Below are 15138 nucleotides of genomic sequence, written 5' to 3' on the forward strand. Positions count from 1 at the left end.
CTTGTCCGTTTTTCACGCTCATGTGAGCGTACCCTTAGTTGAAAGATTGGATGCTTGATTGCTGAAAAATGTGTAATTTTGAGTGGTGCGTGCATAGGGGCAGGACTATGTGGTTCAGGTCTTGTGTTATTATTTCTCCCCTGTAGGCTTGCCTGGCCTTTCTAACCTCGTCATTTATGTCTGACGCGTGCAACTGTGTTGCGGACAGGGGCCGGGCCGCTGCAGGGGCTGCTCAAATCCGGCTTTGTTACTGTGGCTCGAGTGGTAGCCGGACCCGGGCTCGTACGGCTGTCCGTCCTCACAACCGTAGAAAGGGGGAATATTTACAGGGGAATAGTTTGTCAGTGACGTCACCCGTGGGTTGCGGCGAGAGTTGTTTGCACCGCTGCTGCCCGGTGATGGGATGCCTGGGGCTGATGGAGCTGGGCAGCAAGGTGGAATCCCCTCAACAGGTAGGGGAGGTGTAGTCCCGGTGGCCCAGGTGAACGGGAGTGGTGGCTGTGGAGAATGTCATGCAGGGTTGGACCGGGGATGGATGGTGTACTCACAGTTCCAAAGAATTGCACACAGACTCCAGTGGTAAAACAAATTGCCAATGACCGGTTGCCTCTGGCGGGTGTACTCGGGTCCCACACCCTGGTGTAGCAAACAGGGGTCCCTTCCTCCTGCACTCAGTGTTTGTGTCTTCAATGGGACGACTCCGCTTGAAATGGGGAAGTCCATTCCCGGTACTTTGTATGCTGGGAGCTGTGGCCTGCAAAATCTGACCCTTGGGATCTCTGTGGGTTCTGGCGGACACCCTATCCCCCGCGTTGAGCTTCCGTTTCGCTCTCTGGGCTTCTGTAGAACAAGGCTTGAAACCCTGTCCCCGGTTGGTCAATTGACAAGGGGCTTGAAACCTTCCTCGTCCTAAGGTTCAGGCACCCCGACTGTCCACGGCCTCCGGACTGGATTCCCGCTGTCAGCACCAGCGGGCTACAACCCTGCCCCAGTCCACTTAAGGACTCCCACGACTGGATCTCCGTCACCTGTAGTCCTGCTTGCCATCTGCCACCTAGTCCGGTAGTCCAGGGGCCCCAACCTCTGACTATGCTGGTACTTCACACTCCTCCACTTCATCTGTCTGACTCCGACTCCTCTTTCCTCCTCCTCTGACACTTAACTGACGTTTTCCCTCCCCTGACACCTCTGAACCCCTAGGTGGGCGCTCCCATCCGCCTGGTCCCGCCCACTGGTGTGTCCCTATTGGGGGGTGGCTAGGCTTTACTGACTGGTGTTGTGCTCCTGGGTGTGGGTTTTGTGTTGAAGAGCCAAGGAGGATGGAGTCTTGTACCTGAGAGATTTGTACAACCTCTGTGACTACCTGGTTTTGCCAGGGCATCACAATTGCATCTAGAAGTATTTCAGAAACTCTTCACTAAGATTGTGTCGGAGTCAGCGCTATCTTTGGCACAATCTTATCGCACTGACTTTTCTTTATATATTTCTATATATTTCTATATATTTAGTTATATACTAGCTGTAGTACCTGGGCGTTGCCCGGGATAGTAACTCTCTCTGTCTCTCTCCCAGTCTCTGTCTGTGTGTCGCTGTCTGTCTGTCTCTCTGTCTCTCTCTTTCCTCTTTCCTTGTCTGTCTGTGTCAATGTCTTTGTCTGACTATTTCTATCTCTGTCTGTATTTGTATCAGTCTATCGGTCTCCATCTCTGTGTCTGTCTCTATCTCTGTGTCTGTCTCTATGTGTGTGTGTCTGTCTGTCTCTTTCCCCGTCTGTCTCTTTTACGTCTGTCTTGGTCTGTCTCTTTCCAGGTCTGTCTCTTTGACCGGCTGACTCTTTCCAGGACTGTCTCTTTTCAGGACTGTCTCTTTCCAGGGCTGTCTCTTTCCCCGTCTGTCTCTTTCTAGGTCTGTCTCTTTCCAGGTCTGTCTCTTTCCCCATCTGTCTCTTTCCAGGTCTGTCTCTTTCCAGGTCTGTCTCTTTCCAGGTCTGTCTCTTTGCCCGTTTGCCTCTTTCCAGGGCTGTCTCTTTCCAGGGCTGTCTCTTTCCAGGGCTGTCTCTTTCCTGTCTGTCTCTTTGCCCATCTGTCTCTTTGCCCGTCTGTCTCTTTGCCCATCTGTCTCTTTCCAGGGCTGTCTCTTTCCAGGGCTGTCTCTTTCCAGGGCTGTCTCTTTTTCTGTCTGTCTGTCTGTCTCTTTCCCCATCTGTCTCTGTCTGTGTCTCTGTCTGTCTGTCTTTTTCTGTCTCTCTATCCATCTCTCCACTGACATCATATACAGTGCCTACAAGTAGTATTCAACCCCCTGCAGATTTAGCAGGTTTACACATTCGGAATTAACTTGGCATTGTGACATTTGGACTGTAGATCAGCCTGGAAGTGTGAAATGCACTGCAGCAAAAAAGAATGTTATTTCTTTTTTTATTTTTTTGTTAAATTGTGAAAAGTTTATTCAGAGGGTCATTTATTATTCAACCCCTTAAACCACAAGAATTCTGTTTGGTTCCCCTAAAGTATTAAGAAGTATTTCAGGCACAAAGAACAATGAGCTTCACATGTTTGGATTAATTATCTCTTTTTCCAGCCTTTTCTGACTAATTAAGACCCTCCCCAAACTTGTGAACAGCACTCATACTTGGTCAACATGGGAAAGACAAAGGAGCATTCCAAGGCCAACAGAGACAAGATCGTGGAGGGTCACAAGGCTGGTAAGGGGTACAAAACCCTTTCCAAGGAGTTGGGCCTACCTGTCTCCACTGTTGGGAGCATCATCCGGAAGTGGAAGGCTTATGGAACTACTGTTAGCCTTCCACGGCCTGGACAGCCTTTGAAAGTTTCCACCCGTGCCGAGGCCAGGCTTGTCCGAAGAGTCAAGGCTAACCCAAGGACAACAAGGAAGGAGCTCCGGGAAGATCTCATGGCAGTGGGGACATTGGTTTCAGTCAATACCATAAGTAACGTACTCCACCGCAATGGTCTCCGTTCCAGATGAGCCCGTAAGGTACCTTTACTTTCAAAGCGTCATGTCAAGGCTCGTCTACAGTTTGCTCATGATCACTTGGAGGACTCTGAGACAGACTGGTTCAAGGTTCTCTGGTCTGATGAGACCAAGATCGAGATCTTTGGTGCCAACCACACACGTGACGTTTGGAGACTGGATGGCACTGCATACGACCCCAAGAATACCATCCCTACAGTCAAGCATGGTGGTGGCAGCATCATGCTGTGGGGCTGTTTCTCAGCCAAGGGGCCTGGCCATCTGGCCCGCATCCATGGGAAGATGGATAGCACGGCCTACCTGGAGATTTTGGCCAAGAACCTCCGCTCCTCCATCAAGGATCTTAAGATGGGTCGTCATTTCATCTTCCAACAAGACAACGACCCAAAGCACACAGCCAAGAAAACCAAGGCCTGGTTCAAGAGGGAAAAAATCAAGGTGTTGCAGTGGCCTAGTCAGTCTCCTGACCTTAACCCAATTGAAAACTTGTGGAAGGAGCTCAAGATTAAAGTCCACATGAGACATCCAAAGAACCTAGATAACTTGGAGAAGATCTGCATGGAGGAGTGGGCCAAGATAACTCCAGAGACCTGTGCCGGCCTGATCAGGTCTTATAAAAGACGATTATTAGCTGTAATTGCAAACAAGGGTTATTCCACAAAATATTAAACCTAGGGGTTGAATAATAATTGACCCACACTTTCATGTTGAAAATTTATTAAAATTTAACTGAGCAACATAACTTGTTGGTTTGTAAGATTTATGCATCTGTTAATAAATCCTGCCTGCTCTTGTTTGAAGTTTGCAGGCTCTAACTTATTTGCATCTTATCAAACCTGCTAAATCTGCATGGGGTTGAATACTACTTGTAGGCACTGTAACCTCACGCATAAGCTTCAACTAACAGTTTATTTTGTTCCCATAGCAACCACTGACAGTTGCTATTAATAACCTATAGCTCCCACCTCCATTCAGTTTAATGGCGGCAGGATTTATGGAGAGTAACTGTAAAGCACGGGGTAAAATTTTTCTGTCAAAACATAGTCTACAACTCTCCCTGGGTCACATGAGGCGTCTGTGCAAAATTTCGTGATTGTAAATGCAACGGTGCGGATTCCTTTAACGGACATACACACATACACACACACACATACACTCAGCTTTATATATTAGATGAAAATTCTGCTGGTTGGTTGCCATTAATAATGGATAATTCAAAGCTTCAAGAGGAACCTGAAGACCCATCTCTTTCGACAAGCCTACAATAACCCTCAGTCCAGTACATTACTGTGCAACCAGCTCTGTCCTCACCTATTGTACCATCACCCATCCATTGTAGAATGTGAGCCCTCGCGGGCAGGATCCTCTCTGCTCCTATACCAGTCTCTTTTGTATTGTTAATGATTGTTGTACGTATACTCTCTTTCACTTGTAAAGCGCCATGGAATAAATGGTGCTATAGTAATAAATAATAATAATAATAATAATAGTAATAATAAAATTCAATGGGATGTAGTAACAAAAAGATTCTAATTTACAAGGGTCTTCCAGTGCCACTGGTCCTGTGTCCATTAATACAGGCAGATTAGGGAGCATGCAGTGAGCAGTCAGACCATGGCAATTTCGTGTGTATAGGGGCTTCTACGAGTCTGCAGACCTGTACAAGCGTCTATACAAGTGAAGCATCCATGGTCTGACTGTACACTGCAAGCTCCCTAATCTGCCTGTATGTTCTAATGGAATCCAGTAAAGACTAACATTTTTATTCCAGATGTTGAGTGCCACTACATCTTTGTCATGTGACAATTTGTGTTTTCCCGTTTTTGGACTTTTTTGGCCACTTTTTGGGTTCTTCGTCAGCTTTCATTGTCAGCATTACACTCCACTCCCTGGGTTAACAGATAGTGCCGTTTTCCTCTACTTTTGTGTGTCGATAAGAGCAGTCTAAAGACATGCCCTAGAGAATCCTATAATCCCCTCCCTTTTAGTATAGACCAAAATTTGCACTAAATAAAAAGGTCTATATGTCTGGAACCTTATGGGCGATTTAAAAAGAAAAACAAAACACTCAGTGCAGCAGAGAGAATAAATTAAAAGCAAAATGGTTCCAGTTTTGACGTGGTGACAGGTGATTTTTAATATCAGGCATCTATATAGTACTGTGCATGTCTAAAACCAGTTAGCGTTACTACAGACACCTAGTCAGGGGGGAGGTGAGCGTTCTTATGATGGTAGTTACCTCCTGCTTTCTACAACCATAGGAAAACAGATATACTGAATGTAGTTGAGTACCAGTAACACAATGAATGTTCCAGTCCAGTCCACTGATTAGGGTACAAGCTACCCATACACTTTATCTAGCGCTTAGCCAAAAGAAGGTTCTGCCACTATGCCTCCCAGCCCTCCCACATACAGGAGTGCTCGCTCTGCTGAAAGCGCCTATAGGCCAGAATCACACTTGCTAGTGCCTCGCGTGTAACTCGCGCAAGTCTCTCATGGCAGAACCCGGCATGGCCTCACACTATGCATACAGGAGCAGGTCGGTTGCATGTATCTCTATGCAGCTCAGACGCTCCTGTATGCATAGTGTGCGGCCATGCCGGGTTCTGCCATGAGAGACTCGCGCGAGTTACACGCGAGGCACTAGCAAGTGTGATTCTGGCCATATTCTCAGCCTCCTCTTACTACGGCCTATCTCTTTGAGAACTAAAGGATTGGCAATCCATAATCAGACTTGTAAAATTCTTATCTCTCCAATACCTTGTGTTGTATACTGTCAGCTGATACCGTCTATATCAGTGGGTTCATATAATGCTAGTCTACGGTGTATCATGAGGCCATAAGACTCAATGCACCACTCTCCATTTAATGCACAGGAAATACTCTTTATTTATCATCCCCCTTGATAAATGTGGTGTTAAAGGGAATCGGTTACCGGGTTTTTTAGACACACAGTGCCTCATTCCAGACGTGTTACTTACTAGGCTGTTTGCTGTTGTTTCACTAAAAATGTATTTGATATCAGCAGGAAATTCTCACTAGATGACTATTTGTTTTGTGCCATCTAGTACTTTTGCCCCACCATTAACCCTTTTACGGGCACTTTTTCGTTTTTGTTTTTCACTCCCCTTCATCCGAGTGTTGTAACCTTTTCATTTTTCAGCAATCTCGCCATGTGAGGGCTTTTTTTTGTGGGGCAAGTTGTATTTTAAATGAACCCATGAGTTTTATAATATAGTGTACTGGAAGTGGGAAAAAAATTCCAAGTGTGGATAAATTGCAAAAAAAATGCGATTGCATGATTATTTTGGGGGTATTTTTTTCACTGTGTTCACTATATGGTAAAACTGATGCCTCAGGTTGGTACAAGTTCATAGATACCAAACATGTATAGGTTTACTTTTATCTAAGGGGTTAAAAAAATTCAGAAGTATGTCCAAAAAAAGTAGTTCACTTTTTGCGCCATTTTCTGCGACCCGTAGCGTTCTCATTTTTCAGGATATGGGGGTCACTGACGGCTTATTTTTTGCATCTTGAGCTGACATTTTTAATGGTACCTTTTTTGCGCAGATGGGATGTTTTGATCACCTTTTACTGTATGTTACATAACCAAATAAACTAATTTTGGTGTACGGAATTTTTTTGCGGCTACACTGTTTACCTTTCAGATTAATTGATTTTATATTTTGATAGATCGGTCATTTCTGAATGCGGTGATACCAAGTATGTATATTTATATATTTTTTTAACCCTTTAATTTTTAATGGGGCGAATGGGGGTGATTTGAACTTTTATTTTTTTTTTATTTTTTTTTAAATTTTTTAAAACTTTTTTATTACTTTTCAATTTTACTAGTTACCCTAGGGGACTATGAGGATCAACAGTCTGATTGCTCATTCATATCTGTTGATCAGAGCAGCACAGCTCTAATCAGCAGAAATGCTGCGTTCTTGTTACAGCCGGCTCTCTACCGGAACTCCGTCATGATAGTGACAGGAGTCATCACATGACCCGTCGCTACCATGGCAACCATAGGATCCCTATGACTGCATCACGGGGCCTCCAATGGCAGTGGGCAAAGGCCATTTAAATTGCACTGTCACTTTTTGAGAGCACTATCTAAGGGGTTAACAGGCACGGGTGAATTGTAGATACACCCGCACCTGTGAGGCACACGTCTGCTGTTCAAATCAGCAGACATCACTGCCGGATCGCCACAGCATCCAGTGGTGATTACCCCTTCATGAATTAGGACGTTCTGTTACGTCCTAGGTCGTGAAGGGATTGATTTCCATCTTTTTGTCTATGCACCGTGTACACAGAAAGCTGCAATTAGTGATGTGGGCGTGATGATAAAGAGCTCAGCATTCACAGAACTGATAGATCTGCAGGAGAGAGATCAGTGTTTTTATGAAAATGACAGTTACCAGACCTGACACACTGGAATCAGGGTATCTGTCCCTACAATATCCTGCTCTCACATTACATAGCAAAAACCCAGCAACAGACAGATTTTATCCATAATTTTATGAACAGTTACTCATGAGGTTTTGATAACATGGATTACTAAATCACTCCAGAAGCAGATGATTTGATAAGAATGGTGTGTGGACTCAGAAGAGGTTTACCGAAACAAGTGTTCGATAGGTTTTCATTCAGACCCTCAGGATGTGTAATGTTTTTATCCTGTTTTCATCGACCTAGGTTTTTTGCAATACGATATCCGTTTCAATTACCTTGTCTTAAAGGAGGTCTCTCAATCTCTAGACCACAAAAATGAATTCAATCAATTCTTCCATTTTGCATGCCTCTAAAATGTCTGGTGATAGGCATATCTTTATCGTGAGCAATATCTCTATGTTGGCTTATTCTGCATCTACACTCTCTATACCCCTTACCGGCAAAGTTGTCCTTCAAACAAGGACACATGGCCAGGTAAGGCTGCTTTCACACATCCGGCTTGAGCTCTGCGGCTCAATCCGGCTGTGCAAGCCATGCAACGGATGCGGTGAACACACCGCATCCTTTGCATAAGTTTTTCCTTTGCGGCCATTCCAGTTTTTGCCGCTTGCGGCATGCTACTGAGCATGCGTAGTGGCAAAAACCGCATGCGGCGGCCGGATGCGGTTATTGCCGCATCCGGCCGCCATAGGCATGCATTGAAAAATGCGCCGCATCGGCCGAATGCGGCGCGATGCGTTTTTTTTTTGCCACACAAAAAAACGTGCCAGGCAACGTTCCATCCGGCCGCCGCATCGGCTAAATCTGCCGCATGCGGCAAAAACCGGATGGAACGCAAGGCCTTGCGGCACAATGCGGCAGTAATTAAAGTCTATGCAGAAAAAATGCAACCGGCAGCAAAAAAAAACGGTTGCGATTTTCCTGCAAAGTGCCGGATTGTGCCGCATTGCAGAAACCGGAGGTGTGAAAGCAGCCTAAGGAACTCCTGTTGTTTTACTGTCAATGAAAATGATATATTTTAAAGTTCTGTCCTGGTGATGAACGCACAACATTTTTTATATAACGATAAAGCTGCAGGCCTTGCATCTAACACAGTGATGGCGAACCTATGGCACACATGCCAGCCGGGGCACACAGAGCCTTTTCTGCCGGCACGCGCCCTGTCGCCTCATCCTGCCACTTTGTACTGTTGGTGTGGCCGCGACGGCAGTTCAAAGTTGTGTTGAAGCGTAGGGACATTTCTCCTCGCTCTGACACTCCTCCTCTCCTAGGCCACAGGTCTGTTACCTAGGAGACGGAGGAGCGTCAGTAAGCGGCGCTGTCGTAATGACGTCTTCTGGCCGCGCGGGAACTGAGGACTCAGCGGCGTGGAGCGGGTGCTATAAGGTGAGTTGTGGTTTTTTATTAACTTGTGTGCGGCTGTGCCAAAGTGGGGGCAGTGCCAGCATGGGGGAAACATGCATGCCAGGGTCGAGGAAATAAACATGCCAGAATGGGGAAACAAATATGCCAGGATGGGGAAAATATACATGCCAGGAGGGTGAAAACATACATGCCAGGATGGGGAAACATACATGCCAGAATGGTGGAAACATACATGTCAGGATGGAGAAAACATACATGCCAGGATGGTGAAAACATACATGCCAGGATGGGGAAAATACACATGCCAGGATGGAGGAAACATACATGCCAGGATGAGGAAAACATACATGCCAGGATGGAGGAAACATACATGCCAGGAAGGGGAAAACATACATGCCAGGATGGTGAAAACATACATGCCAGGATGGGGAAAATATACATGCCAGGAAGGGGAAAACATACATGCCAGGATGGTGAAAACATACATGCCAGGATGGAGAAAACATACATGCCAGGATGGTGAAAACATACATGCCAGGATGGGGGAAAATACACATGCCAGGATGGAGGAAACATACATGCCAGGATGAGGAAAACATACATGCCAGGATGGAGAAAACATACATGCCAGGAAGGGGAAAACATACATTCAAGGATGGGGAAAACATACATGCCACGATGGGGAAAACATGCATGCCAGGAAGGGGAAAACATACATGCCAGGATGGTGAAAACATACATGCCAGGATGGGGAAAATATACATGTCAGGATGGGGAAAATATACATGCCAGGATGGTGAAAACATACATTCAAGGATGGGGAAAACATACATGCCACGATGGGGAAAACATACATGCCACGATGGGGAAAACATACATGCCACGATGGGGAAAACATACATGCCACGATGGGGAAAACATGCATGCCAGGATGGGGAAAACATGCCTGCCAGGATGGGGAAAACAGGCCTTCCAGGATGGGGGAAACATGCATGACAGGATGGGGGAAACATGCATGACAGGATGGGGAAAACATGCCAGGATGGGGTACATTTACCAGGAAGGGGAACATTTACCAGGATGGGGGAACATGTCGGGATGGGGTACATTTACCAGGATGGGGGAACATGTCAGGATGGGGAATATTTACCAGGATGGGGGAACGTGTTGGGATGGGGAACATTTACCAGGAAGGGGAAGATGCCAGGAAGGGGGACATTTGAAATACTCACAGACTAATGGCAGAAGATGTAAACTGCCCAGGCCAAAAAACTAATGCACTGCCAGGATGCAGTAAGACCTCCATTAAATGGAGACATCACAGGTGCAAAAGGAGCTTGATGGTAAAATTGCACACTTGTGGCTTGCATAGGTCACTGTTCACACATGTAGGTTCACAGTATCTGGTAAGCAGCCTATTAGTTACGCCCATCCCAATAGATGCAAGCGGGCTGTGCCTGTACAATATATGTGCTCCATGCAGGAACAGTGACTATAGTATGCAAGGCCTAACAAAAAGAGACCTTGCTGCATCCTGTATAAAATATTCTGTGCAAAAGAATAAAAGGGGGACATTTTCCAGGATGTGGGTACATTTACCTGAATGGGGGTAAATTTACCTGGATGGAGTACATTTACCAGGATGGGGGAACATTTACCAGGAATGTGGTACATTTACCAGGATGAAATACATGCCGGGATGGGGGAACATTTACCAGGATGAGAAATATTTACCAGGATGGGGAATATGTTGGGATGGGGTATATATACCGGGATGGGGCCATAATTGGGACAAATATACCAGAATGTAGGAAATATATATCAGGATGGGGGACATGTTTACCAGGACGTGGCCCAGGAAGGGGGACATAACTACACAATGAAGGGGGAGGGGAGCAACTTGTACGTCTTTATGGTCTTTATTCAAGATGTTCAGACTTTGAAATGTAGATGTGGATTACAGGGTGAAATCTGATTGCATTCCATGTTAAAATCTCTGTCTAATATGCTGCAATTTTTTTCCAGAAAGATCAATCCAACTGCTGTGTCTGAAAAGGGCAGTGGGAGAGGCTGAGCTTCAATGTGTGGTAAGCACGCATGAGCGTATTGCTCCCTGCTGAGGAGAAGAGAAGACTGGAAAGGTAAGATTAAAATCAATTATTTACATAATAGGATTGGTTGGCACTTCGGAAAAAAAATTGGGTTGAGGGCTGCAGTTTGGGCACTCGGCCTATAAAAGGTTCGCCATGACTGATCTAACACATCTAAAGCAACACTCCAGTCTAAATACTATCCAAGCATATGTTCCTACATGCTTAAGTGGTATGAAATGACTTTGCTTCAAACAATCCTTAAAGGGAAGTTGCCAGGTGCAATATGCACCCAGAACCAGTTTTGGGTGCATATTGCTAATCCCTGCCTAACTGTGCCTGTATCTAGTAGAATACATAAAGAGATCTCTAGAAAAAGTATTTCTAAAGATACTTTATGATATCCTAATGAATGCAGGGACTAGTCACAAGGACATTATTTCCCCCAACTAGTCCGCTCTCATAGCATGTTAGCACGCCCACAGGGTCATGCTAACATGCTATTCAATGCCCAGCGCCATCGGCATGGACACGCGTACCTGATTGTTGTCACCACCTCCAACGCCGGGTTTAGGCTCAGTGTGCATGATCAGAGGTTGTGGCACTTCCAGTCATGGGCACTAGACCTCCCTGAAACCAGGATGTGTACACACGGCTTCATAATGCGTATGACCAGACATGCGGTGACTCCTGATCATGCGCACTAGACCTCTCTGAAACCAGGATGCGTAGACCTGGCTTCATAGTGCGCATGACCGGAACTGGGCGCCATCTCTATGAAGCCCACACCACTGAGAGCTTCTGGATACTCCTGCCTCACAGCGCCCACAGCAAGCATCCTGGACACCCGCAGCATTGCCCTACCACGCACTGTCCTGCCTCCTGTGACCTTGCTTCCCCATCACTGCCGCCCCCCCCTTCCCCCGGTAAGACACCACCGGATTAGAAGACGGACCTCATATTTATTTTTACCTTTTTTTTCTCTAAATCTGGGTGCGTCTTATAATCCTATGTATCTATCTATCTATCGATCTAATCCATCATCTTTGCACATTTTTAACACATAAAAAGTTTAATTTATTGATTGCATTTAATTTTGGTACGTGTAACATGGATATCTCATGGATGTCTTCTGTGTGCTATTTGGGATTTTAATGGACCCATTGACGGACACATGTATGGTTGACAGGGACATCCAGTCCATGCGAAAACATGGAGGTATGAAAATCAACACAGATTTTAATGAGTTTAATGAAAACATTTTTTGCAGGTTTTTTTTCACATTCTCATTAGTGATGGTCAAGCACTAAAATGCTCGGGTACGCAGTCCTCAAGTCAAGCAGGTCAGACGCTCTGAAATTGCTCAACTCGAGTAACGAGCATAATGGTAGTCAGTGGTTGGGCAGTTCATCTCTCTGCCCACTTACAACCAGCCAAAAAGAAAGCATTTCAGTGGGGAGGAATGGCGTTTTTTTTTTTCATGTGATATTCTACATTCAGAAATGTTGGTTCTACCCCAGTGAGAGCCATTCAGAGACTGCGGTCTCACCGCGGTGCCTGCACACAGCATGCAGTGAAGGAAGACTGTGTGTTGTGGTCGCTTCACAGACAAAACATCCGAGCACCAGCGATACTCGATCGGCAGACCTCAGCAAGTACCCGCGCACCCCAATGCTCGATCAAGTAACGACCAGTGGCGAGCACACTCACTCATGACTATTTCTCATTGCTTTGTAAAAGTGAAAAAAAGCTGCAAAATACTGAAAGAATTGACAATTAACATACTGCAGATTTTAAAAATGCTATAAAGTAGTTACTCCATGTGCCTCTAGTTGATATTTTGAATGCTTGAGACAATTTGTGTACCTGTCATGATGAATATGAGTATAGCAGGAAACTTGGGCTCCTGAGCTGACCCTTAGGCTACAGGACCCTATGGTATCCCTAGTCTCAGGGATAGCCCTAAAGGTGGGGATGGCTGAATCTCCTTCTTGGCTCTGCTCCTGAGCAGTGCTGATCTGATACCCTCTTCCCCAGGGAGTACAGGAGTGAGATAAAACCCACAAAAATAGACAGATAGGGGAACCAAAACTCTGTTACACAACACGCAATCACAGAGCTATCAGAAATAGAAGATAAGGAGGAAAACAAGAGCAGGGGGAAACAACTAGGTGACAGGTAAACGCCACAACCACTCTAGGCAAAAAGAAACACTTTCCACATAGTCTGGGACATCAAACACAGCATAACCTATAGCTGGCACAGGTAAAAGAGTTCATCCAGCTTAAACATGAGAGGAGCAGATGTGATTGGCTTCCTCACAACATGTGGTCAAAGGAGCCTAACAAGCAGGCTACCAGAGGTGAGCTCTTGCTAGCCTGACTATGACTGCACACACAGCAGGTTGACGCCTGAGTCTGCTTGTTTTGATCAGAGACACTAGAGAGACCATCAGGCTGAGTGTCAGAATCTGCAATATGAACAGAGCCTGACACCGCCATGATAGTTGGTGAAGTTCGTGCAAAGCTCCATGTGACAGTACCCTAATGTCTTGCTCCCACTACAGTTGTAATTTGATTCCATCTCATCTAGGCAAATGTCCAAACCCAAACTGAGGAATTCACCAACTCTGCTCAAACATTTCTACAGTTGACCTACAAATCTGTAGTTGATGAGATTATCCACTAATTATCACACTGTTGCCAAGCAAATTCTTTTTTTGATTGTATAGGGTCATGACCTTCTTAATGCAAAAACACTACGGAAAGCTTTTCCAAGGCGGAACAGTAGCCTTGTCTAAAGAATAATACATACTTTAGCAATGTAGTGGAAAGCAGACAATTTTATTCCGACTGTTTGACATTAGTGAGAACAGCAATGGTCAGAGGATTTCAATAGGTCTGAACAAAAATTGTGTAAGGTTTAACATTAAAAAAAAGAGTTCTAAAAAAATAGCTCTAATCCTGAACAGTTTTTACAAGTATTTTATTCATTTCCTTTTGATTATTGCCAACATATTCTTTGGTTTCTATGTACAGATTGTCATAGTACCCGTCTATCATGAGGTTCACACTCAGCCAGGCACACAAGAGCTAGTGGTATTGGATGCAGATTATATCCTATCTGTTGGTCTTTGGAGTGCAGAGAGAACTACATTGAGGGTATGTGCACACAATATATTTTAAAGAGAAACTGAAATTATGTGTGTTGTGTTTGTAATGAGACAAGATTCAACTCTGCTGTACTGTGTTAGTTATAATCAGGCACAGCTCTGCAGCATAGCTGCCAGCACTATGGAGGGAAAACTGTAGATGCAAATATCTTTGTAATAAGACAAGGTTCACTTCTGCTGTACTGTGTTAGTTATAATCAGGCACAATTCTGCAGCATACAGTGCCTACAAGTAGTATTCAACCCCCTGCAGATTTAGCAGGTTTGATAAGATGAAAATAAGTTAGAGCCTGCAAACTTCAAACAAGAGCAGGATTTATTAACAGATGCATAAATCTTACAAACCAGCAAGTTATGTTGCTCAGTTAAATTTTAATAAATTTTCAACATAAAAGTGTGGGTCAATTATTATTCAACCCCTAGGTTTAATATTTTGTGGAATAACCCTTGTTTGCAATTACAGCTAATAATCGTCTTTTATAAGACCTGATCAGGCCGGCACAGGTCTCTGGAGTTATCTTGGCCCACTCCTCCATGCAGATCTTCTCCAAGTTATCTAGGTTCTTTGGGTGTCTCATGTGGACTTTAATCTTGAGCTCCTTCCACAAGTTTTCAATTGGGTTAAGGTCAGGAGACTGACTAGGCCACTGCAACACCTTGATTTTTTCCCTCTTGAACCAGGCCTTGGTTTTCTTGGCTGTGTGCTTTGGGTCGTTGTCTTGTTGGAAGATGAAATAACGACCCATCTTAAGATCCTTGATGGAGGAGCGGAGGTTCTTGGCCAAAATCTCCAAGTAGGCTGTGCTATCCATCTTCCCATGGATGTGGACCAGATGGCCAGGCCCCTTGGCTGAGAAACAGCCCCACAGCATGATGCTGCCACCACCATGCTTGACTGTAGGGATTGTATTCTTGGGGTCGTATGCAGTGCCATCCAGTCTCCAAACGTCACGTGTGTGGTTGGCACCAAAGATCTCGATCTTGGTCTCATCAGACCAGAAAACCTTGAACCAGTTTGTCTCAGAGTCCTCCAAGTGATCATGAGCAAACTGTAGAC

The 15138-nt window shown here is 45.1% G+C and overlaps 1 protein-coding gene across 10 annotated transcripts in view; it reads left to right on the plus strand.

Moving 5' to 3' along the window:
- Positions 1-15138, plus strand: part of DLGAP3 (DLG associated protein 3) — an 827688-nt gene that overhangs the window by 340656 nt on the left and 471894 nt on the right. Inside the window, exon 3 of one of the 10 annotated variants that reach the window (XM_075336007.1) lies at positions 10846-10961. The exons of the other annotated variants lie outside the window; for them this stretch is intronic. The gene's annotated coding sequence lies outside the window, so the exon portion shown is untranslated. The remainder of the gene's footprint in view (positions 1-10845; positions 10962-15138) is intronic. 10 annotated transcript variants of the gene reach the window in all.

Source organism: Anomaloglossus baeobatrachus, chromosome 2 (assembly GCF_048569485.1).
Source record: "Anomaloglossus baeobatrachus isolate aAnoBae1 chromosome 2, aAnoBae1.hap1, whole genome shotgun sequence".
Taxonomy (NCBI): domain Eukaryota; kingdom Metazoa; phylum Chordata; class Amphibia; order Anura; family Aromobatidae; genus Anomaloglossus; species Anomaloglossus baeobatrachus.